This window comes from Nannobrachium achirus (genome assembly GCF_963921795.1).
Source record: "Nannobrachium achirus genome assembly, chromosome: 23".
Classification (NCBI taxonomy): domain Eukaryota; kingdom Metazoa; phylum Chordata; class Actinopteri; order Myctophiformes; family Myctophidae; genus Nannobrachium; species Nannobrachium achirus.
Window position 1 is genome coordinate 49,589,624 of NC_137830.1, and position 24,051 is coordinate 49,613,674.

The 24,051-nt window shown below is 44.6% G+C and overlaps 1 pseudogene across 1 annotated transcript in view; it reads right to left on the minus strand.

Moving 5' to 3' along the window:
* LOC308308959 (ankyrin repeat and sterile alpha motif domain-containing protein 1B-like) overlaps positions 1-24,051 on the minus strand; it is a 376,529-nt pseudogene that overhangs the window by 194,018 nt on the left and 158,460 nt on the right. The window contains exons 4-5 of the transcript XR_013963389.1: positions 13,184-13,336; positions 7,998-8,141 (exon numbers count right to left, since the gene is read on the minus strand). The product of XR_013963389.1 is annotated as an ankyrin repeat and sterile alpha motif domain-containing protein 1B-like (transcript). The remainder of the gene's footprint in view (positions 1-7,997; positions 8,142-13,183; positions 13,337-24,051) is intronic.

Here is a 24,051-nt window from a genome sequence, read left to right on the forward strand (position 1 = left end):
CAGTATGTAGCGTCTTCTCTCCCTCTGTAACAATATAGATGCTACAGTATGTAGCGTCTTCTCTCCCTCTGTAACAATGTAGTTGCTACAGTATGTAGCGTCTTCTCTCCCTCTGTATCAATGTAGTTGCTACAGTATGTAGCGTCTTCCCTCCCTCTGTAACAATATAGATGCTACAGTATGTAGCGTCTTCTCTCCCTCTGTAACAATGTAGTTGCTACAGTATGTAGCGTCTTCTCTCCCTCTGTAACAATGTAGTTGCTACAGTATGTAGCGTCTTCTCTCCCTCTGTATCAATGTAGTTGCTACAGTATGTAGCGTCTTCCCTCCCTCTGTAACAATATAGATGCTACAGTATGTAGCGTCTTCTCTCCCTCTGTAACAATATAGATGCTACAGTATGTAGCGTCTTCTCTCCCTCTGTAACAATGTAGTTGCTACAGTATGTAGCGTCTTCTCTCCCTCTGTATCAATGTAGTTGCTACAGTATGTAGCGTCTTCCCTCCCTCTGTAACAATATAGATGCTACAGTATGTAGCGTCTTCTCTCCCTCTGTAACAATATAGATGCTACAGTATGTAGCGTCTTCCCTCCCTCTGTAACAATATAGATGCTACAGTATGTAGCGTCTTCTCTCCCTCTGTAACAATATAGATGCTACAGTATGTAGCGTCTTCCCTCCCTCTGTAACAATGTAGTTGCTACAGTATGTAGCGTCTTCTCTCCCTCTGTAACAATGTAGTTGCTACAGTATGTAGCGTCTTCTCTCCCTCTGTATCAATGTAGTTGCTACAGTATGTAGCGTCTTCCCTCCCTCTGTAACAATATAGATGCTACAGTATGTAGCGTCTTCTCTCCCTCTGTAACAATATAGATGCTACAGTATGTAGCGTCTTCTCTCCCTCTGTAACAATGTAGTTGCTACAGTATGTAGCGTCTTCTCTCCCTCTGTATCAATGTAGTTGCTACAGTATGTAGCGTCTTCCCTCCCTCTGTAACAATATAGATGCTACAGTATGTAGCGTCTTCTCTCCCTCTGTAACAATGTAGTTGCTACAGTATGTAGCGTCTTCTCTCCCTCTGTAACAATGTAGTTGCTACAGTATGTAGCGTCTTCTCTCCCTCTGTATCAATGTAGTTGCTACAGTATGTAGCGTCTTCCCTCCCTCTGTAACAATATAGATGCTACAGTATGTAGCGTCTTCTCTCCCTCTGTAACAATATAGATGCTACAGTATGTAGCGTCTTCTCTCCCTCTGTAACAATGTAGTTGCTACAGTATGTAGCGTCTTCTCTCCCTCTGTATCAATGTAGTTGCTACAGTATGTAGCGTCTTCCCTCCCTCTGTAACAATGTAGTTGCTACAGTATGTAGCGTCTTCTCTCCCTCTGTATCAATGTAGTTGCTACAGTATGTAGCGTCTTCTCTCCCTCTGTAACAATATAGATGCTACAGTATGTAGCGTCTTCTCTCCCTCTGTAACAATATAGATGCTACAGTATGTAGCGTCTTCCCTCCCTCTGTAACAATATAGATGCTACAGTATGTAGCGTCTTCTCTCCCTCTGTAACAATATAGATGCTACAGTATGTAGCGTCTTCCCTCCCTCTGTAACAATATAGATGCTACAGTATGTAGCGTCTTCTCTCCCTCTGTAACAATATAGATGCTACAGTATGTAGCGTCTTCCCTCCCTCTGTAACAATATAGATGCTACAGTATGTAGCATCGGGAGCGTTTGCTCATTGGGGAGATGCATTTGCGACGTCGCTGCGCGAACGAGGAGCTAAATTGGCAAGCGATGTCGCAAACGCATCTTCCAATGAGCAAACGCTCCCGGTGCTACAATCGCTACATAGCACTACATAGCACTACATAGCACTACATAGCACTACATAGCACTACATAGCGCCTACATTGTTACAGAGGGAGCTACTAGGTCGCTGTGCTGTTAGGGCTGTTGAGTGAGAAAACAACATTGCACATTAAAGGAGCTAAAGTCAACTTTTTCTTGAAAAACGGACGCTAAAAAGCGTAAAATAATGATAAAATAATCATTTTGGCCATTGTCAGGCTGACTTTGTTTATATCCCGTATCAGGGATATAAACAAAGTCAGCCTGACAATGGCCAAAATGATTATTTTATCATTATTTTACGCTTTTTGTGGTCATTTTTGAATAGAAACACATATATGAAGCTTAATCTTTTATAAAATATTTTCGAAACATTATTTTTATTTTAGCGTCCGTTTTTCAAGAAAAAGTTGACTATAGCTCCTTTAAGTTAATCATCTGGGGACCCCCCCCCCCCAAAATAATTTGGGGACCCCGACCCACAGGTTGAGAACCACTGGCTTATACTGCAGGACTGCAGGGCCAGTCAATGAAAAACACTTCCATTAGAGGACATTAATGTGAGTGAGAGAGGAGAGCTTCCCGTTAACAGCCTTTTAAAGGCTAATAGCATGATTTACTTTCAGCAGTCAGTCATGTCCGCAGCCAGCTATGAGGACACTGAGGTCCTGACCTTATGAGGACACTGGTCCCTATGAGGACACTGAGGTCCTGACCTTATTACCTCATATTCAAACCAGTGTTGTTTTTGACAACAAATTTTGATTTAGTTTTAGTCATAGTCTTTTTAATAAAATGTTCGTTTAGTTTTGGTCATAATTTAGTCACCTGAAACGTTTTAGTTTTAGTCTAATTTTAGTCGACTGAATATCATAAGATTTTAGGCGATTAAATCTACACTTCATTTAGTCAACTGAAATGTATTTTGGCAGGCCTTATAATGGCATCGTAATGAATGATTTTACACATGGTTCTGTGCTGAAAATAGCAGATCTACAAGCTCACGACGCGTTCGCGACGCGTTGTGAGCTTGTAGATGAGCTTGTAGATGCTTGTGTAGCACGCAACACTGGAGAGCAACCAAACATAAAATGACTCTCTTCTCTACTAGTCCCTCCCTAACGTTTTAGTCTAGTTTTTATTTTGTTGACGAAATTGTCAATATATTTAGTCTTAGTTTTAGTCATCACAGCTTAGTTTTTATTTAGTCTTTATTTAGTTTTCGTCAGTGAAAAAAAAGCAGTCGACAAACATTTTTCGACATAGTTTTAGTCGACGAAATCAACACTGATTCAAATAAGAAGCACAATCTCTGACTTGATGTGGATGGTGTCATATGGATGATATCAATCTTTCCCAGAAACGTTCACAATATGAACAATGTTTAGGGATTCATATCCTTAGCTTATTTGAAGTGTGTACCCGATTTTGGCACTGATCGGTCCACATGGGAGCCATGCACCTGTAACTGTATAAATAACTAGTAAGACGTCTCAGGGCGACATGCAACATGGCCCTAAAGGGCGAGGTCACGGCAATTCTTGGCCATCTGGCCAGTGATGTATATTGGGCCAGTTACCTATGGAGACCCCTGCATGATGGTCAACAAATTATGTCAAAACAGGCCCATATATGGGCATTACCAAATATGGGCATTCCCAGATATGTCCTTAATATTGATGACATTGGGGCAGTGATCTCCATATGGGCAATAAACGAATGTTAATTAGTAAAGCCATTGGCGAGTTAGGGCCTGGGTTTGATGCCTGGGGATCCCCATATATGAGAATAAGGGGGTACCCTGGCTAACAGGGCATCATGGACTTAATATTAACATTTTCGGGGAAGGTAGGGTGTAAATCAGAGTAAAGCAGGCTCTTGGGCCAGTTAGGGCATAAAAGGGATACCCAAATATGGACATTTACCTAGGCGATAGGTCACCTGTGATGGATATCCAGGGTTTGATCTTTGATGAGGTGATGTCACATGACATCACTTCCTGTACGGAAGGACGGAAGGAAGGACAAGCTACGACATTTCTCATGGTATACTTTGACCTTCGGTCGCAACAAGTTGTAAACGTCTCCTTCAAAAGTCTGTCAATCATCCTCTGTCATGCATTGAGATCAATTCACCTTTTATTTGCTGAGCTGACCAAACCCTCTAGAATTGGTAAAACTGACCTGTAAATAACATACTTGATACAGTCTTTTGTTTTTCACTCTCTACCAAACCTCTTTGCCAAAAAATAGCCGCTCTACAAGCACGTTGTGAGCTTGTAGATCTGTTATTTTTTGGCAAACGTTCTGCCCCAGGATAATGGAGGTTGGGGATGTTTTATCGCAATAATATCGTAATTATTTTGGTTACAATAACATTTCCATAACGTCCCATCCCTACTGCTGACTGTCATGAAGCTGACAGCCATCAAGCAGGCAGCAGAGTGGGTGTGGTCTGCTGTCATCTGTCAACTCTCACCACCAGAGCTCCATCAAGACAGTACATTATCAGCCAACCCCACGCCATGGCAGAGGCTCATCAGTAAGAGATAAATGGTGTAAGTTGTACCAGTAAGACTCCCTAATCGGGAGATAAGCGACCGTCAGGTTGCATACAAAAACTTTAGGCAATGGTAGGCAATCAGGAAGGAATATGGGACAGATCCATGTTGATGACATGACTTTAGAGATACTGTGTACTGCTTTGTGTGATTTTAGGGCAAAATCTGTAAGAGCAGTGTCCAAAAATGTGTTTTGCAAGAATCTGCCTCATGGTGACGCTAGAAGAGGGCCATGTGAGATATGAGGTTGTGGTTTGGCAGCCAAGGAGTGTGTGTACAAAGTTTGGCATGGATCGGGGCAACGGTGGCGGATATATACAGTATGAGTAGGGGAAGAGTGTGACGTGACGGACAGACTGACAGACAGCCAGTGGAGGTTTTGATAGTAACTGCGACCTGATGGTCGCAATGATTAATAACAATTGTTCTAGAGAAAAGCATGGCTTTGTGCACACACACTCCTTGCCTGCCGAACCACTACCTCCACCACCATAGAGCTCCAGTCCAGGGACCCCCAGGGAGCCCCTGGCGCCGCCGCCAAAAAGTGCAAAAATGACCAAATGACCACCCCAACGGGGCTGTTCACAGGGAATTCCCGGGGACCACCGACTCCTGGTGCTCCAGAACGGATGTTCTGGAGGACCCCCACCACTGCAGCACACACAAAATGCCGTAACTCGGGCTAGAACGACCGGGACAGCCCAGGAACCAATGGCACTTACAGGCCTCTTTGTGTATACATGTGACCTGACGGTCGCTTATCTCCCGATTAGGGAGTCTTACTGGTAGGTAGAATCAATGTTTCACACAAGCTTTAGACCAGAGCCTGTCATGCCTATTACTAGTTGTCTTTGCTGTGGGGGCCTATTCCTCTGTGTCTAATTATACATTATTATGGGTTATGGGGTTTATACCAATGTACTCTAGTACATTATATATTTTCTTTCATTTGGTGCTCTGCACGTGCCTTTTCATAGTCTTTATATCGTCCAGAAATGCAGTGAATAAGCTTCAAATTGTAATTATTATTATTATTATAAATCTTTAATATAAATTGAACCCCCTCGGACCTAACTAACTTCAACGCGCTGCGGCAACAACAGCCTTGATAGCAGCAATGCTTATATTGATTCAGGAATTAATTATGACCGTAATGTAATGTAAGCCTACAAGACCGCAGGAGACCGTGGGGGGATAAATATTATGCTGTACATCAGGGACGTGCTGGGCCCCTGATTCAGCCCAAAGAGTTGGAGAGGCCCTCATTGCGTGCTATAGAGAGAGATCTCTCTCTATAGCGCTGCTGCTACTCAAAGATTTGCCATTTCAGATCATGACAAGTGACAAGCCAGTGGGCCAATTACATGATTTACTGTATGTCCAAAACCGTTTGTTTTGTATTTATCATTTAAAAAATGATTTAAACAAAGTGAAAACAGCCGACCTACAAGCACACAACGCCTCGCACCGCGAGGCGTTGTGTGCTTGTAGATCTGCTGTTTTTGTGCGACGGCCTTGTATGATGAAGCAGGGCTTTGCTTTGCGAAAAAAAAAAATGACAAATTTGAAACTTGGATGAGGTTTCTGCCCGACAGTGACGATTTACTTTATTTGCCGCCTAGCCCCCAAAATGGAACGAAGGCCTACATTTTATTAATTTTTTTCCCCTAATGGCCGGGAATGAACCGGCCGTTCGGGAGTGGTCCCGCTTTTCCCAATGGCCAGCACGTCCCTGCTGTACAGTGTAAACAACAGTATGACTGACACGGTGACTCACAATTACACTGTAAGTAATGACTCAGGGTTGAACTGATGAATATGTATGTGTGAGCTCCAGTTGGTCCATCACCCCTGATACAAAACAACAAATCACCAGTGGTGGGGAAAAGTAAGCTACTCACATTTTGTACTTAACTCATCTGCTGCCATTTGTACTTAACTCATCTGCTGCCATTTGTACTTAACTCATCTGCTGCCATTTAACGATCAACACAATCCTGAGTTATTTTTTGTGTTCAATGTGTGTGTTTTTTTTAGATATTTTACTATTTCAGCATGACTAGTACATGACTAGTACATGACTAGTACATGACTAGTACATGACTAGTACATGAAGCTGAAATACTAAAATATCTAAAAAAAACGGATTAAACACAAAAATAACTCTGTGTTGATCGAGTCCCAAACAACAATAAAATAAGATCGGGTTGTCCCAGAGGTGAACTGGCCCTTTAAGTAAAAGTGTCAATACTGCAATGTAGAAACACTTACTACAATTACTAAAAATCCGGAGTTCAAAATGTACTTGAATGTACAAGTTTTTACTTTTCAGATGTATAAAATTGTATGAAAGATCTTTTGAAAACAGCAGATCGCAAATAGCAAGCTCACAATCCATCACATCACGGCACATTGTCACTCTGTGCGAGTGTGTTTGTGTGTTCCAAATATTGTGCTTATGACTTCACAACATTTCAACTTCATTTATAGTGAACAGAGCGGATCTACAGGCTCACAACACACCTTAACTGTTATGTCACAGCAATGTGTATGAGATCTGCCTTACATACACAGACAGTGGAGAACAAATGCCTGCTTCACAGCCTCCACCAGGGGCAGTAGTGAGCCAAAAACAAACATCAGCAATGAGAAATCCTCCACCAACCACCACATAACCTGGAGGTATTAGACTAGTATTAACTATTAAAGCGGTGGTTAATCCCACAGGAATGATAACAAAGGGTAATCTTTCAGGGGGTGTTTAAGAAAAACAACTTTCTATTCTAACTGTCCCACTATAACTGCCCCCTTGCACAAGCAGACTTACGCAGATTTCCGCCACTGACGAGGTGTAAATTCATCACGTGTCAAGGGTGTAAAGCAAGGGTCTTCAACAGGGGGTCCGGGACCCCTAGGGGGTCCTCAGAGTTACTACAGGGGGTCCTCCAAATCTTTGTGTGATAGAAAGTTTTTTCTCCCTTTTTATATTAACCACTTGGATCCTAGCGTCCATATCCAGAAAACGTCAGCCAAAAATAGCAGATCTACAAGCTCACAACGCCTCGTGGCGCGAGGCGTTGTGAGCTTGTAGATCGGCTATCTTCGGCAAAGACGTTTGGCGTAGAGGGGGAAAAGAGCAGACTAAGTACAGAGTGAAAGGTCAAGTTAAGTATTGACAGTTCAATCGGTTAAATATGTATCTGATAACACAAACTGACATGAATCCAAAATACGCTGATGATTGTGCTGTCAAACACTGAAACTAGGGGATCCCTGGGGTGCCCCGCTGGCCTACTGGTCCAGGCACATACGACTTAGGCATTGCCACATAGGCATGGATGCCTGGCGGCGTCGACGGTTCGATTCCTGATCCTGATTTTCCACGTGTCACTCCCCATCTCTCCCCCCATTTCCTGTCAGTCTACTGTCCCATCAATAAAGGCATAAAAGCCCAAAAAGAAATCTTAAAAAAAGAAACTAGGGAATCTCTTGAAATGGTTGTGGGGGTCCCTGGCTCATCTCTCTCTCTCAACTAAGGGGTCCTTGGCCTGAAAACGTTGAAGACGTAGCCTGTGGTCTTACCAGACAGTTGACGTCCATGCCAGCATCGAGCAGCGTCTGCACGGTGCTGTGGTGCCCGTTGCGCGCCGCCAGGTGCAGGGGGGTGTGGCGCCGGGTGTGGCAGCCCATCAGGTTGGGGTGGGCGCTCACCAGCATGCGCACCACCTGGGGAGAGACACAGAGGAAATGTGTGTGAGTGTAGTCTCACGTTGCCACTAGGGCATTAAGGACTTGTGATTTTTGCAAGTCGACTCGACTCAGTAAAAAGTTGAGTTGAAGTCGACTTTATCGTTTGATGACGTCATCACATCACACACGACCCCCCAATTATTTACGGGGGTCCCCAGATGATTAACTTAATGTGAAACATTGTTTTCTCAACAGCAAACTCAACAGTAAACAAACCAACATAAAGTTTAAGTGTATAGAGGGTATCTTCACATTTCTAAAGTGCCAATTTAAGGACTTTTAATGCCTCTAAAATGCCAAATTAACCATTGTCCAAATTGTCAAATATATGGAGGCAGAAATTGTGAAAATAGCCAATCTACATGCTCACAACATGCATGTAGATCTGCTATTTTCACAATAGAAAGTTTTTTTTTTTTTTTCAACATCGACTTTCGACTTTCTCTGGTGGGAGTCGACTTGTGTAATGAACTCGACTGAGTCGACTTTTTCGTTAATGCTCTAGTTGCCAGACAACTATTCCACAATCTCCGAATGCTACAGTATATAGAGTCTGGATTCTCTGGAACTACAGCTCCTGAACGGCGAGTAATGGAAGGTGGAATTTCCGTGAAAATATATTTTAAAATGTAATTTCTGATAAGCAGCAAGCTAAATATGCTTAGTTGATTTTTATTGCGAATTTGCGACCCTATATGAAAAGCTCCACCGGCTGTCTCTCCGTCTGTCCGTCACGTCACGTCACGTCACGTCACGTCACGTCACGTCACGTCACACTTTTGTCCCTACTCTTATCTCCGCCACCGTTGGCCCTATCGATGCCAAACTTTGCACACACACTCCTTGGATGGCAAACCACAACCTCCGCCCCTCATTTCTCACATGGCCCTCTTCTAGCGCCACCATCAGGGCGATTTTTGCAAAACACATTTTTGGACATGTCAAGTCATGTCATCAACATGGATCTGTAAATTTTCATATTTCTTCAAGCATTTTCAAAAATATGGAAATATGGAATGTGGAAATAGCAGATCTACAAGCTCACAACGCGTTGCACTTTTTACAGACTGATAAAAAGGCAGGGGCTCAAGCCTCCTTTGATGTCTTCTATGTGTGCAGTGCCTGACTGCTGGCCACCTGCTCACACAATAACATTAACCTCCATAGGGAGGGATTGCCTCTCATTTATTAGTACTGCTATTATTATGAGAGAGAGAGAGAGAGAGAGAGAGAGAGAGAGAGAGAGAGAGAGAGAGAGAGAGAGAGAGAGAGAGAGAGAGAGAGACAGTATGCAGAATGTATTATTCATTTAAATGCAGACTTGTATCGTCGTTGTCGGGTGGAAAACTTGTATGTCCAAGACGTTCTTTTTGTATTTATCATTTTAAAAATGAACTAAACTAGTGAAAATAGCAGATCTACAAGCACACAACGCCTCGCACCGCGAGGCGTTGTGCGCTTGTAGATCGGCTGTTTTCACTACTTTTTGCGACAGCCTTGTATGATGAAGCAGCTAGGGCTTGACTTGGTGAAAAAACGTACAAACTTGAAAATTGGAGATACGAGGTTTCTGCCCGACAGTGACGGTATGCAACTGTGTTTTTCTTTTGTTGTATTCTTGTGAGGGTGTGCATTCACATGCGCTGTACATGCACTTGTGTATGCGCACACCTGTACGTGTATGTAGAACTCTTGTCTTTCGTGACATATCGCCACAGGAACCATCGAAGAACACGCAAGACAAAAATGATAATCTCATTAATTTTTCCCCGTGTGACACAGAGTATGTGTTATGCATGATGCGTGCCTCGCCGTGTGTGTTTTTTTTCCCATGCGTGGCTGCATGTCTTATTCATTTATTTGACCTTTGTTTATTCAGGGTAAGTCCCATTGAGATACAACATCTCTCTCTCTCTCTCTCTCTCTCTCTCTCTCTTTCTCTAATGAAGGAGCCCTATCAGGGGCGTCACAAGGGGGGGAAAAGTGGGACTGAGTTACTAGGGCTCAAGGCCCAATTATTTTATACTTTAGCTATTGAAAAATAGCAGTTCTACAAGCTCACAGCGCGGCACCGAGTGCCCCACTGCGAGCTTGTAGATCTGCTATTTTTGAAAAGAATATTTTTTAAGCAAACATTTGTAACTCAAATTTTGCTTCTTTTTTATTTTTTTTTAAACCTTAGATGGATTGAAATATTCAAAGACTTGTGCCGATTCAAAGACGAATCCAATACGGAACAAAAACTTCCTATGTTTGGCCGCTAGTTGCGCTGTTTTCCCCCCGCGAGGTACCAAAAAGAATTTGTCTACATTGGACCCCATTCGTTTTCCGCTTTGATTTTCTAAGCTTAATAAACGTTGTCATAAATACTTTATGGTTCCTGTCACTAGTGAAAAACTCCCTTTCAATCACCATGATATGCGTTTTGAGCAAATATGGTCCCATTTATGTTAAACTTGATGATAAATTTGCAGGGGGAGGGGTCAACTGAGCTGATACCAGCCGGCTGTGTTCTTCTTCGTGTGCTGTATTTCGGGAGGCTCCGACCACATTCTCCCATGTATCCCTGCGGTTTCACGTGACCGTTGGCAGCCAATAGCATTCCTTATGATTCCTGGGGTACCATTCAAACAATGATGACGACACCCATACAAGGGACAAAAAAAACCAACTCATTTTCGCTGCATAGAAAGCAATGGCGTCGCACCGTCCATATTTTTCTACAGTCTATGGTTCTCACACTCTCATAGCAGCATGAATGATATGCAGACCGATGCTAAACTGCTGCTCTGAGGGCACTTTGTCAAAGCTGCTCTCAGAACAGCATTGCCCTTATAGCAGAACCAAGACTCCCTAATCGGAAGATAAGCGACCGTCAGGTCACCCCGGTGGCTGGGGGGCCGAGTTACGGCCTTTTTTGCGGGCTGCAGTGGCGGGGGGTCCGCCGCTAGGGGGCGCAAGCACTTTTGCATCCGTTCTGGAGCACCAGGAGTCGGTGGTCCCCGGGAATTCCCCGTGAGCAGCCCCCGTTGGGGTGGTCATTTGGTCATTTTTGCACATTTTGGCGGCGGCGCCAGGGAGTCCCTGGGGGTCCCTGGAGCTTCGGGGGTCCCTGGGAGGGGTGGAGGTTGTGGTTTGGCAGGCAAGGAGTGTGTGTGCAAAATTTGGCATGGATTGGGCTAACGGTGGCGGAGATATGAGTTGGGGAAAAGTGTGACGTGACGGACAGACTGACTGACAGACAGACGGAGGAGGTTTTGATAGTAACTGTGACCTGACGGTCCGAATTATAGCAGAATGATCCATAATAGCTTGCTAGCTATGTTTGAAAAGGATTTAATAACATTGCAATACAAGTCAGAGTTGCACATGTTAAATGAACACACTATTGGTAAAACGTACTTATATTTATTGCGACCGAAGGTCGCATTATACCCTGAGAAATCTTGTGGCTTGTCTGACTGTCAGTATTGTCTGACTGTCAGTGCAAGAAGTGATGTCACGTGATGTCAGTGAGTCACAGTGATGTGGTACAGAATGACTCGTATATGGGCATTAAAAGGATGTCACGTGACATCACTTCCTGTACTGACAGTCAGACAAGCTACAAGATTTCTCAGGGTATAAAAGTCCATATATGGTCATTCCCAGAAAAAGAAAAAACCTTTTATGCCCAGACATGGAGATTTCTGATGTCATAAATCCCAGGACGAAAATGAGAATGTTAGGGTACCCCCTTATGCCCATATATGGAGATCCACAGGCATCAAACCAAGGCCCTAACTCACCAAGGCCCTGCTTGGCATTACTAATTAACGTACATTTTATGCCCATATATGGAGATTCCTATATTGTCAATATTAAGGATATTATGTTATCAATGTTAAGGACATATATGGGAATGCCCATATTTGGTAATGACAGGAAGTGATGTCACGCTTGTCTGACTGTCAGTATAGGAAGTGATGTCACGTGTCTTTCAGTACAGGAAGTGATGTCACGTGACATCCATTTTATGCCCATATATGAGTCATTCTGTATCTCCATATATGGAGTTTCCTATATTGTCAATATTAAGGACATTATTAAGGATATTATGTTATCAATATTAAGGACAAATATGGGAATGCCTATATTTGGTAATGTCCATATATGGGCATGTTTTGACATAAAATAACTATCATGAAGGGGTCTCCATATATGAGTAACTGGTCCCATATACATCACTGGCCAGATGGCCAAGAATTGAGGTCGCATGTCACCCTAAGGTCGCAAGTCACCCTGAGGTGTCTTACTAGTATATACTTGATACAGTGTATTTGTGGGGTTAATTTTTCACTCTCTACCAAATCTCTTTGGCAAAAAATATCAGCTGCTATTTTTTGGCAAATGTTAACTTCCGCCCCAGGATAATGGATGTTGGGAGTTATTTGTGATTATCGCGATAATATCGTAAATCGCCATTTCTTTGGTCACAATAATCGTGACGTGACATTTTCATATCGTCTCGTCCCCCGGCCAACAAAGTAAATCGTCACTGTCGGGCAGAAACCTTGTATCTCCAAGTTTCAAATTTGTAATTTTTTTCGCAAAGCAAAGCCCTGCTTCATCATACAAGGCCGTCGCACAAAAGTAGTGAAAACAGCAGATCTACAAGCACACAACGCCTCGCACCGCGTTGTGTGCTTGTAGATCGGCTGTTTTCACTAGTTTAAATCATTTTTATTGTAGATCGGCAGTTTTCACTAGTTTAAATCATTTTTAAAATGATAAATACAAAACAAACGGTTTTGGACATACAAGGTTTCCACCCGACAGCGACGAAATATAACTCATGTAATTGGCCCACTGGCTTGTCACTTTGTCACAAATCTTTGAGTAGCAGCAGCGCTATAGAGAGAGAGCTCTCTGCAATGAGGGCCTCTACAACTCTTTTTCCCGGGCTGAATCAGGGGCCCAGCACGTCCCTGGCAGTTAGCTAGTAGCGTGTGTGTGTGGAGTGCAGTACTCCCGCTGACCTGCAGGCGTCCGTACAGCGCGGCCAGGTCCAGAGGCGTCTCCTGCCGGCTGTTCCTCATGGTGGGATCGGTCAGCTCCTGCAGCAGCACCGACACCACGTCAGAGTGGCCGTACTGGGCCGCGCAGTGGAGCGCCGTCTCCCTCTCATGGTTCTGTGGGGGGGGAGGGAACAGAACTGTCATTCATACAATACTAACCCAGGCATTAACACACACGCACACCCCTGGAGTCTTCCAATAACATCATACTATGTGGCAGGGACGTGCAGAGAATGTTATAGAGGCAGGGGCTGGAATTTCCAAAAGGGCCTTTTGGTGGAAGCACCGAAAATAGCCGACCTCCGAAGCTCACAACACGTCGCAGCGCGACGCGTTGTGAGCTTGGAGGTCGGCTATTTTCGGTGAGTGATACCACACTGAACTAAGCATAACCAAGTCAATACTGGAGATGTGACTTAATGGCATGGATTTCTACACAGAGAGGGCAATTCTTTCAACATAAGATGCTGCATTCAAGTTCAGGAGAGTTTGGACGAGGCAATTCTCTTGAATGCTGCCTTCAGGTATGGCATGGAAAGAAGAGCATTTGCATTTCTTTCACCTTAGTTAAAATTGCATTCATGGTTCTGGAGAGGGCACTTTTTACAGATGGGTAAAAGAGCTAAGGCCCCTTTGATGTCTATGTGTGCACGTGCCTGCTATGTGCCATTTCAAAACTACAGCATTTCCTGTACTTTTCTTGCATTTGTTTCTGGAAACACTACTTGTTTTCCAAGGTTCTTTTCACTGTGTAGCCTTTGCTCGTTCTTCTCATTTGTTACTGAAAACAAAAGGCACTTTTCGACACTTCTTTTCATTGGAAATACGAATCTGAACAGCATTTGCATAACAACACCTTTACGAATGCCCTCCTTTTCTCACTGTCTAACAATGTACTGACAATCTACTGTCTAACAATGTACTGACAATCTACTGTCTTACTGATGGCATGACGTGTTAAGTTCTCAAGTGGCACATCTGTACTGCACAGGAGTCAAGCTACAACTGTTAATTACTTTGACCACCTTTTCCGTCTCTACACCAAATGTCTTTGGCTAAAACCGACCGGGTCGCTTATCCACCGACCGGGCTGCTAACCCTAACCCTAACCCTAACCTACCGACCGGGTCACTAAATCTACCGACCGGGTCGCTAAATCTACCGACCGGCCCGCTAAATCACCGACCTAGCCCGGTCGGTGATTTTGCAGCCCGGTTGGTAGATTTAGCGACCCGGTCGGTAGATTTAGCGACCCGGTCGGTGAAAACTACCGACCAGGTTGCGACCAGGTTGGAGGTCGCTAAATTATCTCGCTCCTACTGTCTACGAGTTCACAGTAAGCTTGTATATCTGATATTTTGGGCTAATGTCGTTGGCAAATTGCAATTAACAGCTTCAAAATGAGAAAGTTGTAATGAAACGAGAAAGGTATGATTTTGACTGCTTTGTAAACGTATGAAAAGAAATTCCCATGTCTGTTTGAGGCAAAAGGAAGGTGAGGTAAAAGGGGGTTAAAAAAAAGAAAATGATTTGTGCATCCAGCATTACCAGGGACGTGCAGAGAATGTTAGAGAGGCAGGGGCTGACATTTCTAAAAGGGCCTTTTGGTGGCTGTGACGCGTTGTGAGCTTGGAGGTCTGCTATTTCCAATGCTTTATACCACACTGAACTAAGCCTACTCAAGTCAATACTGGAGTAATCTCTCGAGACAGCCTCAGGAAGAGAGACAGACCGATAGGCGTCGCCCTTTCTTTGATCTGGGTTCCCAGATTGATACTGGAGATGTGGTGTAATGGCATGGATTTCTACACAGATTTCAACATAAGATGCTGCATTCTAGTTCAGGAGAGTTTGGACAAGGCAATTCTCTTGAATGCTGCCTTCAGGTATGGCATGGAAAGAGGGGGCATTTGCATTTCTTTCACCATAGTAAAAACTGCATTCATGGTCTGGAGAGGGCACTTTTTACAGACGGATAAAAGGGCAGGGGCTCAAGTCCCCTTTGATGTCTATGTGTGTACGTGCCTGAGCATTCCATTCTACAGAGGAGACATGAAGACTCATGTAACACTTTAGTCTGGGTCCATACATCATGATGGCAGATGGTTTACATTCCACAACCGTGTCCACATGTGTGGGATCTTGTCGTTGGGAAATCTATTGCTTCCTGTCTGCGTAGCGAACACAGCGTACAGTCGAGGGGTTTCCCCTCCACTTCCGACGCTCGGCTGGGTCTTCCCCTCCGCTCTCGTTTGAGAGTCCGTTGATCCAGAAGACGTGAGCAGGGGTCATCATTGTGGCCTTACACGGACAAAATGTGTCCATGGCATATATTTGTTTTTTTCACTCACTCAATCACTCATCCTGTGGCCTAGGGGGCAGGGGTCTTCAACAGGTGGTCCGGGACCCCTAGGGGGTCCTCAGAGTTAATACGTGTCTCCTAGGGTAGATCCCTCACAAAAAAACATGCAGTAATCCTGGTCTCTATAATCTCTCCACCTGGCCAGCCAGGGCGCCTGATGGAACTGGTTGGAATAACGTGTTCCTTCCACGCGCTACGTCCCCAACCGGGGAAATCCCCTTGTCAGGTGAAAAGAAGCAACCTGGAGTCCTCATGCACAGAAGGAAGCATGAGGTCAGTCCGTTGTCTCCCCAGGCGCGGCAGAGGGAGAGCAGAGCCCAGGATTACATACTGTAGGCAATTGGCACTGGGTGAAAATGGGTATCTAAAATATGAACCCTTGCTGTAAAAAAAAAGTTGTCCTTTGAATGTTAAATGTTTAACAAAAAATATAAATCAGTGAGTAAAATGATTTAAGCTGAGTTCACCTTACAACCCAGTTCATACTCCAAGGCAAATGTGAGAAAATGCCCCAACAGCTCACTAGCACCCCCTGCTGGTCCTCTGTGGTCAGTCACACACCTCAGCCTGACCCTGACCCAAGCACTCATTATATGCTTCACACGTGCACGCACACACACACACACACACACACACACACACACACACACACACACACACACACACACACACACACACACACACACACACACACACACACACACACACACACACACACACACACACACACACACAGGGATGTGCAGAGAATGTTAGAGAGGCAGGGGTTGAAAGTTCTAAAAGGGCCTTTTGGTAAAAACATTAAAAAAAGCAGACCTCCAAAGACGCGTTGTAAGCTGCCATTTTCGATACTTGATACCACACTGAACTAAGCATAATCAAGTCAATACTGGAGATGAGGTGTATGGCATGGATTGAGAGGGCAATTCTTTCAACATAAGACGCTGCATTCAAGTTCAGGAGAGTTTGGACAAGGCAATTCTCTTGAATGCTGCCTTCAGGTATGGCATGGAAAGGGGGGGGGGGGCGGGGGCATTTGCATTCATGGTCTGGAGAGGGCACTGTTTTACAGACGGCTAAAAGGGCAGGGGCTCAAGCCCCCTTTGATGTCTATGTGTGCACGTGCCTCCACACACACACACACACACACACACACACACACACACACACACACACACACACACACACACACACACACACACACACACACACACACACACACACACACACACACACACACACACACACACACACACACACAGTGCCAGGCACCAGCCTGCTCATCAGCAGCAGTTACAGGATCAGTGCGTTGGTCAAGGACACTTCAACAGGAAGCCAGAAGGACCTGCATGGTGAAACAGCCCAGAATACACCGCCGGCCAAACCCACTATACCTGTGTTTAAAGTGGGCAACATTCCATGCGTTTATACCTCTGGCTATGAACTGGACTACAGCCCAGAACATAACCCAGGTTATAAACCTATGAACTGGACTATAGTCCAGAACATACCCCAGGTTATAAAACACACCAGGCTATAGCCCAGAACATACCCCAGGTTATAAAACCCACTAGGCTATAGACCACTTTACCCCTGGGTATAGTTTGACCAGTGGTGTACTTTAGGCCAGTGGTTCTCAACCTTTTCAGGCAGTGACCCCCTAAATAATCAATCATATTTTAACTTGAGTTGAGGCATTACATTTTGTATAACACGGTTCTATTGTGAAAATAGCAGATCTACATGCTCACAACGCCTCACAACGTGAGGCTTTGTGAGCATGTAGATCGGCTTTTTTCACAATTTCTGCCTCAAATGTTTGACAATTTGGCCGATGTTTAATTTGACGTTTTAGAGGTATTAAAAAGCCCTTAAATTGTCACTTTAGAAATGTGCAGATACCCTCTATACAGTACACTTAAACTTTATGTTGGTTTGTTTACTATTGAGAGAGAAAACAATGTTTCACATTAACCCAATCAGCTGGGGACCCCCCAAAACAATTTGGGGACCCCGACCCACAGGTTGAGAACCCCTGCTTTAGGCTGTTACATCAGGATCCTTCTGGTTCGCAGAGAGACGCCCCGCCCTAGCTCATGAGTGCCGCCTCAGATTAGTAAATGACCTGCATCAGATTTCTACAGCTCAGCTCATACAGGCTGCAGGCTACATTTAAACATAATCACATTTTACATTACAGGCATTTAGCTGGCAGTCTTTATACGATCAACTTACAGTGATTGAACAGAAAGAAAATCGATGTGAGGCCCTGTGACACACAGCCGAACAAGGCACGGCGTGTTTTGATGGAGGCATTTGTCTGTTGTAGGATCATTAAGTTACGGGAACGTCTGTCTGCAGGGGCGTCACAAGGGGCGGGGGGGGGGGGGGGGGAGTGGGACCGGGTTTCTAGGGCCCCAAGGCGGAGGGGACTTCATTGTTTTATACTTTAGCTATTGAAAAATAGCAGATATACAAGCTCACAGCGCGGCACCGAGTGCCGCGCTGCGAGCTTGTAGATCTGCTATTTTTGAAAAGTCGTGAAAATGTGTGCGAATCTTTGAATATACTGTATGTATATATATGTCACGGTTTTAAAGAGAACCAGGACATTCGAGACGCGGAGCACTCGTGGTGCGGCACGGGGCGGAGCAAGCGGTCGCCAATACAACGTACTCCAGGCGGTGCGCCGCTCTATTGTCCACGACACTGCGAGCGGCTACCGAAGCCCCCCTGTATCCACGAAGCCCAAACGAGTTACGAGGCCCCCCCTGGGTCCACGAAGCCCCAAGCGGCGCGAAGGCCAGCGGACCTTGGTCCTGCTCTTCGCCCCCGAGCGCCGCAGGCGCGAGTGGCCGCGAAGAGCGGGCCAGGGAGTTACGAAGCCGTGGTGAATGCAATCGTTATATTTATGCCCAGGCCGTAAGGCCTGGGCAAGCGCACGTTAAACGCCCTGTCCAAGTGACTACAATGGAGCTAATGGCTAGGCTAGGCTAGGCTAGGCTAGGCTAGGCTAGGCTAGGCTAGTAAATAAAGAGTAAACACTTCCGGTCTGCGGCGAGTTCAAAGCGTGACGTAACTCTCTTATCCAGTGGCTGACGTCGCCATCTGGTGGTGATTAGTGTGTGGTGAACTACAAAACGAGCGCTCTTACAATGAACGTCCTGGGTTACCCAAATATCCTGTAACATATATATATATATATTTTATTTTTATTTTTTTTAAGCGAACATCTGTAAATCAAATTTTGTTTCTGGGGGGGTCCCTGGAACTAAATGGGGGTCCGTGGCCAAATACATATCATTTTGGGGGTCCTTCACGTGAAAAAGTCTGAGCACCACTAACATAGAAACATGGAAGGATTTAGAAGACACTTATAGAATCGGGTCAAACATATTCAAAAACGTGCACAATGTTCACGATTTTTCAATAGCTGATTTGAATATTTCAAATCCTTCTAAGGTTTTTTGAAGAAAAAAAAAGACGATGTTTCAATGTCAGTGGTGCTCAAACTTTTTCATGTGAAGGACCCCCAAAATGATATGTATTTGGCCACTGAAAATATTTAGTTCCAGGGACCCGCCAGAAGCAACATTTTTGTTACAAATGTTCACCTAAAAAATACATATATTCAAAGATTTGCACACATTTTCACGATGTTTCAAAATTCAAATAGCAGATTGTATATCTGCTATTGTTCAATAGCTAAAGTATAAAATAATTCCAGGCCCCTAGTAACTCAGTCCCACTAGCCCCCCCCCCCCCTTGTGACTTCCCTGCTGACAGATCTGCTGTCCTGATAAACAGAACAGAAACATAGAAAGTCGCAAATGTCATCCAGGAAATGGTTCCAAATGTAATGTAACCCATTTAAGCCTAGAATTATTGAATGCTTTAACCAGTGAAAAATAGCAGATATACAAGCTCACAGCGCGGCACCGAGTGCCGCGCTGTGAGCTTGTAGATCTGCAATTTTTGAAAAAGTCGTGAAACTGTGGGGGTCCCTGGTCAACAAAACATACAGGGTTTAAAGGAGTAGTTCACCCCCAAAATGACTTTTTTTCTATTGATTACTCATGCCATGGAGACTAGAGTTTAATAATATTTTTAGTTTTTTGTCACATTCCTAAGACAAAAAATTCGTAAATAGTAAATTTACCCCCATTGATTCCGGATGGTGACCCGTTTCGAAACGGGTCACGAATGGGGGTAAATTTATTGTTATCAAATCTTTGTCTTAGGAATGCGACAAAAAACTAAAAATATTATTAAACTCTAGTCTCCATGGCATGAGTAATCAATAGAAAAAAAGTCATTTTGGGGGTGAACTACTCCTTTAACACCTTGACGTCCGAAATAGAATGGTGGTTGGCAGATTAGCCGTGACATTTCTATTATTGTATTGTGATCTGAGACATAATATTATGTTTATAAACATGACCCCGCAGCCCCTCCATCTTGAACAGCGCCGCTGTTTTTTCTTTTTTTTTCCCCCCCAGGCCAGTAACTCACCATGATTTTCTCGATTTCCGTTGGGATAGAATGGGGGTTTTGGCCGATCGTCGATGTCCCCGTGCGTTTCGCGTGCGCGATCCTTTCACGTAAATGTCCCCGCAAATAGTCCATGTGTGACTGAAGAACAGAACTGAAAAGTTTCGCTAGCATAGCCCCAAGCATGGCTGCAGGAGGAGCTCGAGTGTGTAGACAGTAAACGGATGGGTGGAAGGTGCCTTGGAGAAGGAGAGGCGCTGACGTCACCTCTGCTTCATGCACGGTCTGCATGAGCTATCAGTGCACGAGTGGTGACTAGGGAAGGTTAGACGATCGCCGATTTTCGGATCAAAAGCTTTTATTCCGGTTTTAAAGACAAAGTCCGGGAATGTACGACGTGGCTGAGAGTCCCTGGGGGGATGTGCGATATAGTACGGTTTTAACATTAAGGGGCTCCCCTTGGCTTAGAAGGTGTTAATAAATTGCCTGGCTTGCACATCCAGACGGTCAGAAACCTCCATCTACAAACGTGGGGAAATCTAGAGATGTGGACAAACTGGACGGCATGGACAACTCTGACACCCTCTGAGCGACCCCCTGGCCTAGCGGTCCAGGCGCGTACCACTTTAGGCTCTAATGCAGCCTGACTGCTCATCGTGGGTTCAAATCCTAATCCTAATCCTGACCATCTTTTCTGCATGTCGCCCTCTCTCTCTCTCTCTCTCCAGTTTTGAAAATCATTTGCAAATTGTGAAAATGTGAAAATAGTGGATCCCTACGACACATCATGAGCTTGTAGATGGGTATTTGAACCGTTTAGAAAATAACTGGAATTAGGGCTGTCACAATTATTACATAATCATCTAATCGTGATTATTTTTCATAATTGTCATAATCGTTTCCATATTGAGAAATGTTCATATATATATATTTTTTTTAAAGTCAAAAATTGTGGAAATAGCAGATCTACAAGCTAACAACGCGTCGCATTGTTAGCTTGTAGATCGGCTATTTCCACTATCAATGTTCTTTTTTTAAGTATAAAGTTGTCAAATAAGTTGTCAGTAATTTCTTTGTATATTTAGGTCATGTGTCATATCTACCCATGTGCAACTTCAAAGCCTAAAAGCCAAACAGAAATGTAATTGTCAACGACAAAAACACAATTAAATCGTTAATCGCAATTATATGAGTGACAATTAATCGTCATGTAAAATGTCATATCGTGACAGCCCTAACTGGCATAAGGGGTAAGGTGGCTTGCAAGATAGCATAATGTTGTTTTATTGTTCGACGCTTACATATACCTCTCCTTTGTTTCACAGTCTTACTAAGGGACGTGCACACATAGACATCAAAGGGGGCTTGAGCCCCTGCCCTTGTATCCGTCTTTAAAAAATCACACTCGTGTGAACTGAGCGGTGGTGTGTGTGTGTGTGTGTGTGTGTGTGTGTGTGTGTGTGTGTGTGTGTGTGTGTGTGTGTGCAACAGCGCCCCTCCCTTAACATGTGTGGTCAGAAAAGGTTACTGCAGGCTACAGACAGACAGACACGGAGACACGGAGACAGACAGACAGACAGACCCACACACACGGCCACGTATAGGAGCGTTGTGACCACCGCTCAAAAAGTGCCCTCTCCAGACCATGAATGCAAGTAGTGAAAATAACCGACCTTCAAGCTATTTTCAATATTTTCACCAAAGGCCCTTTTATAAATGTCAGCTCCTGCCTCTCTAACATTCTCTGCACGTCCCTGGTCTTACTGCTGCACCTGCATGTCCCTCCAGGAACGAACAGCGTTTTTTATCTCATCATAACTCGACCGCTGGTGTTTGAGTTGGACTGCTTGTTTTGGAACATGGGCCAAAACTCTCAAGTTCATGAGCGTGGTGGTGTGCCCACAGGCAGAGTCAGGCATGTGCACACAGAGACATCAAAGGGGGCTTGAGCCCCTGCCCTTTTAGCCGTCTGTCAAAAGTGCCCTCTGCTGACCATGAATGCATTTTTTTACTATGGTAAAATAAATACAAATGCCCCCTCTTTACATGCCATATACCTGAAGGCAGCATTCAAGAGAATTGCCTTGTCCAAACTCTCCTGAAATTGAATGCCATGTATTGAATTACATGCCGTTATGCCACATCTCCAGTATTGCCTTTGTTATGCTTAAGTTTAGTGTGGCATCAAGCAGAGAAAATAGCCGACCTCCAAGCTCACAACGCGTCGCAGCGCGACGCGTTGTGAGCTTGGAGGTCGGCTATTTTCAATATTTTCACCAAAAGGCCCTTTTAGAAATGTCAGCCCCTGCCTCTCTAACATTCTCTGCACGTCCCTGGGCAGAGTGACCTCTGTGGGGTCAGGAGGCCCGCGGCTCCCTGGGGGGCCCCTGGGGGCTCCCTAGGGGGCCCCGTGTAGCGGAGCTCCTGCTGAAAACAAGCCCAGGGGCGTCAATTGGGTATGGCAGGGGTATGCAGCTGCCATACCCTGGGTCCAGGGGGAAAATAAAAGTTACTTTTAAATATAAGTCCATGAATGTCTCTTTGTCTATCTGTGCTGGTTATTATGTTGTTAAATTACAGTAAAATAACTACAAATGCAAAATGTAACAAAATGGTCACTTTAACAAACAAGGTACTATATTCTCCACACTTGTATTCTCCCCATCTTGACAAAATGGTATATTCCCAGGTTCCGCAGGTCAGCCGCACAGGTGCAATGCATTATTGTTAAATGTGGCGCGTTCACTAAAACATGCCAAGTTTAGCCGGGGGGGGGGGGGGGGGGGGGGGAGATGATGATAAATGTATCATGCCTGTTGCTAAGTTATGGCAACATGACTGGTGTCTTGCGTGCAAGACACCAGTCATGTTGCCATACCTTAGCTTTTTCTGAACTGACGCCACTGAACAAGCCCTCCAGTAATGACTGGGAAAACAGGTGAGAGAGAGAGAGATATAGCGGAGGTGAAGAACCATGATGGATAGCCATGCTGGGAAATACAATGCCCTGCAGGGAGTGTGTGTGTGTGTGTGTGTGTGTGTGTGTGTGTGTGTGTGTGTGTGTGTGTGTGTGTGTGTGTGTGTGTGTGTTTGTGTGTGTGTGTGTGTGTGTGTGTGTGCTCATGTTTGTAAGTCTGGGGCATGTTTGTCCACAGACTTGTGTTCTGTGGACTGCAACTCGGAGGAATGCAGAAAATTGCTGCAAAAAGACTGGCCAAGTACGGCTCAGTCTCTGCAATGATCGTGTGTGCGTGTGTGCGTGTGTGTGTGCGTGCGTGTGTGTGTGCGTGCCCGCACGCGGGTATCCGCAAGTCCTGCTCTCGTATACCCGACGGGTACCCGCGTTTGACGGGTGAAAATGGGCATACAATATTTACTATTATAGATTTGCGGGGACGGGCGGTGCAGGACTAAACACAGGCGGTAGAGATGTGCCGATTGATGGTTGAGTGATCGCGATCGGCCGATAATTGCCTCTATCGGCTTTGATCGGTATCGGCTTTGCCGATCTACAAGCTAGATCAGCTATTTTCACAATATTCATCTGTGGGACTGAATGTAACCTCAGCTTCAACTCCAACTAATTGAATTGGACACTAAATGACCTCAGCCTGCAATCTCCTAATGTTTATACTTAAAGGACAACTTTGTTTTTTTACAACAAGGGTTCATATTTTAGATTGTAATTAGAGAAAAGAAAAAGTGAGTGTTAAAATGTTTTCATTTGCTTCGTTCTATTGTTTTATTGCGTTTACCGTGCTAAAATGTGGGGCATGCGTACGCATGGGAGCATGCGTACAAGAGGCAACATTTCTTTCTAGACACAATAAGCCAGCAGTTTCTTTATTGCTATTTACAGTAACACTTCTAGCCCCCATAAGTCACATCCAACCATGAAAGGTTGCGTTGTATCTTGGGAATGGGCTTATTCTGTGTAAAATGTACTTGTACGCATGCCCCCAACCACTGAAATAAG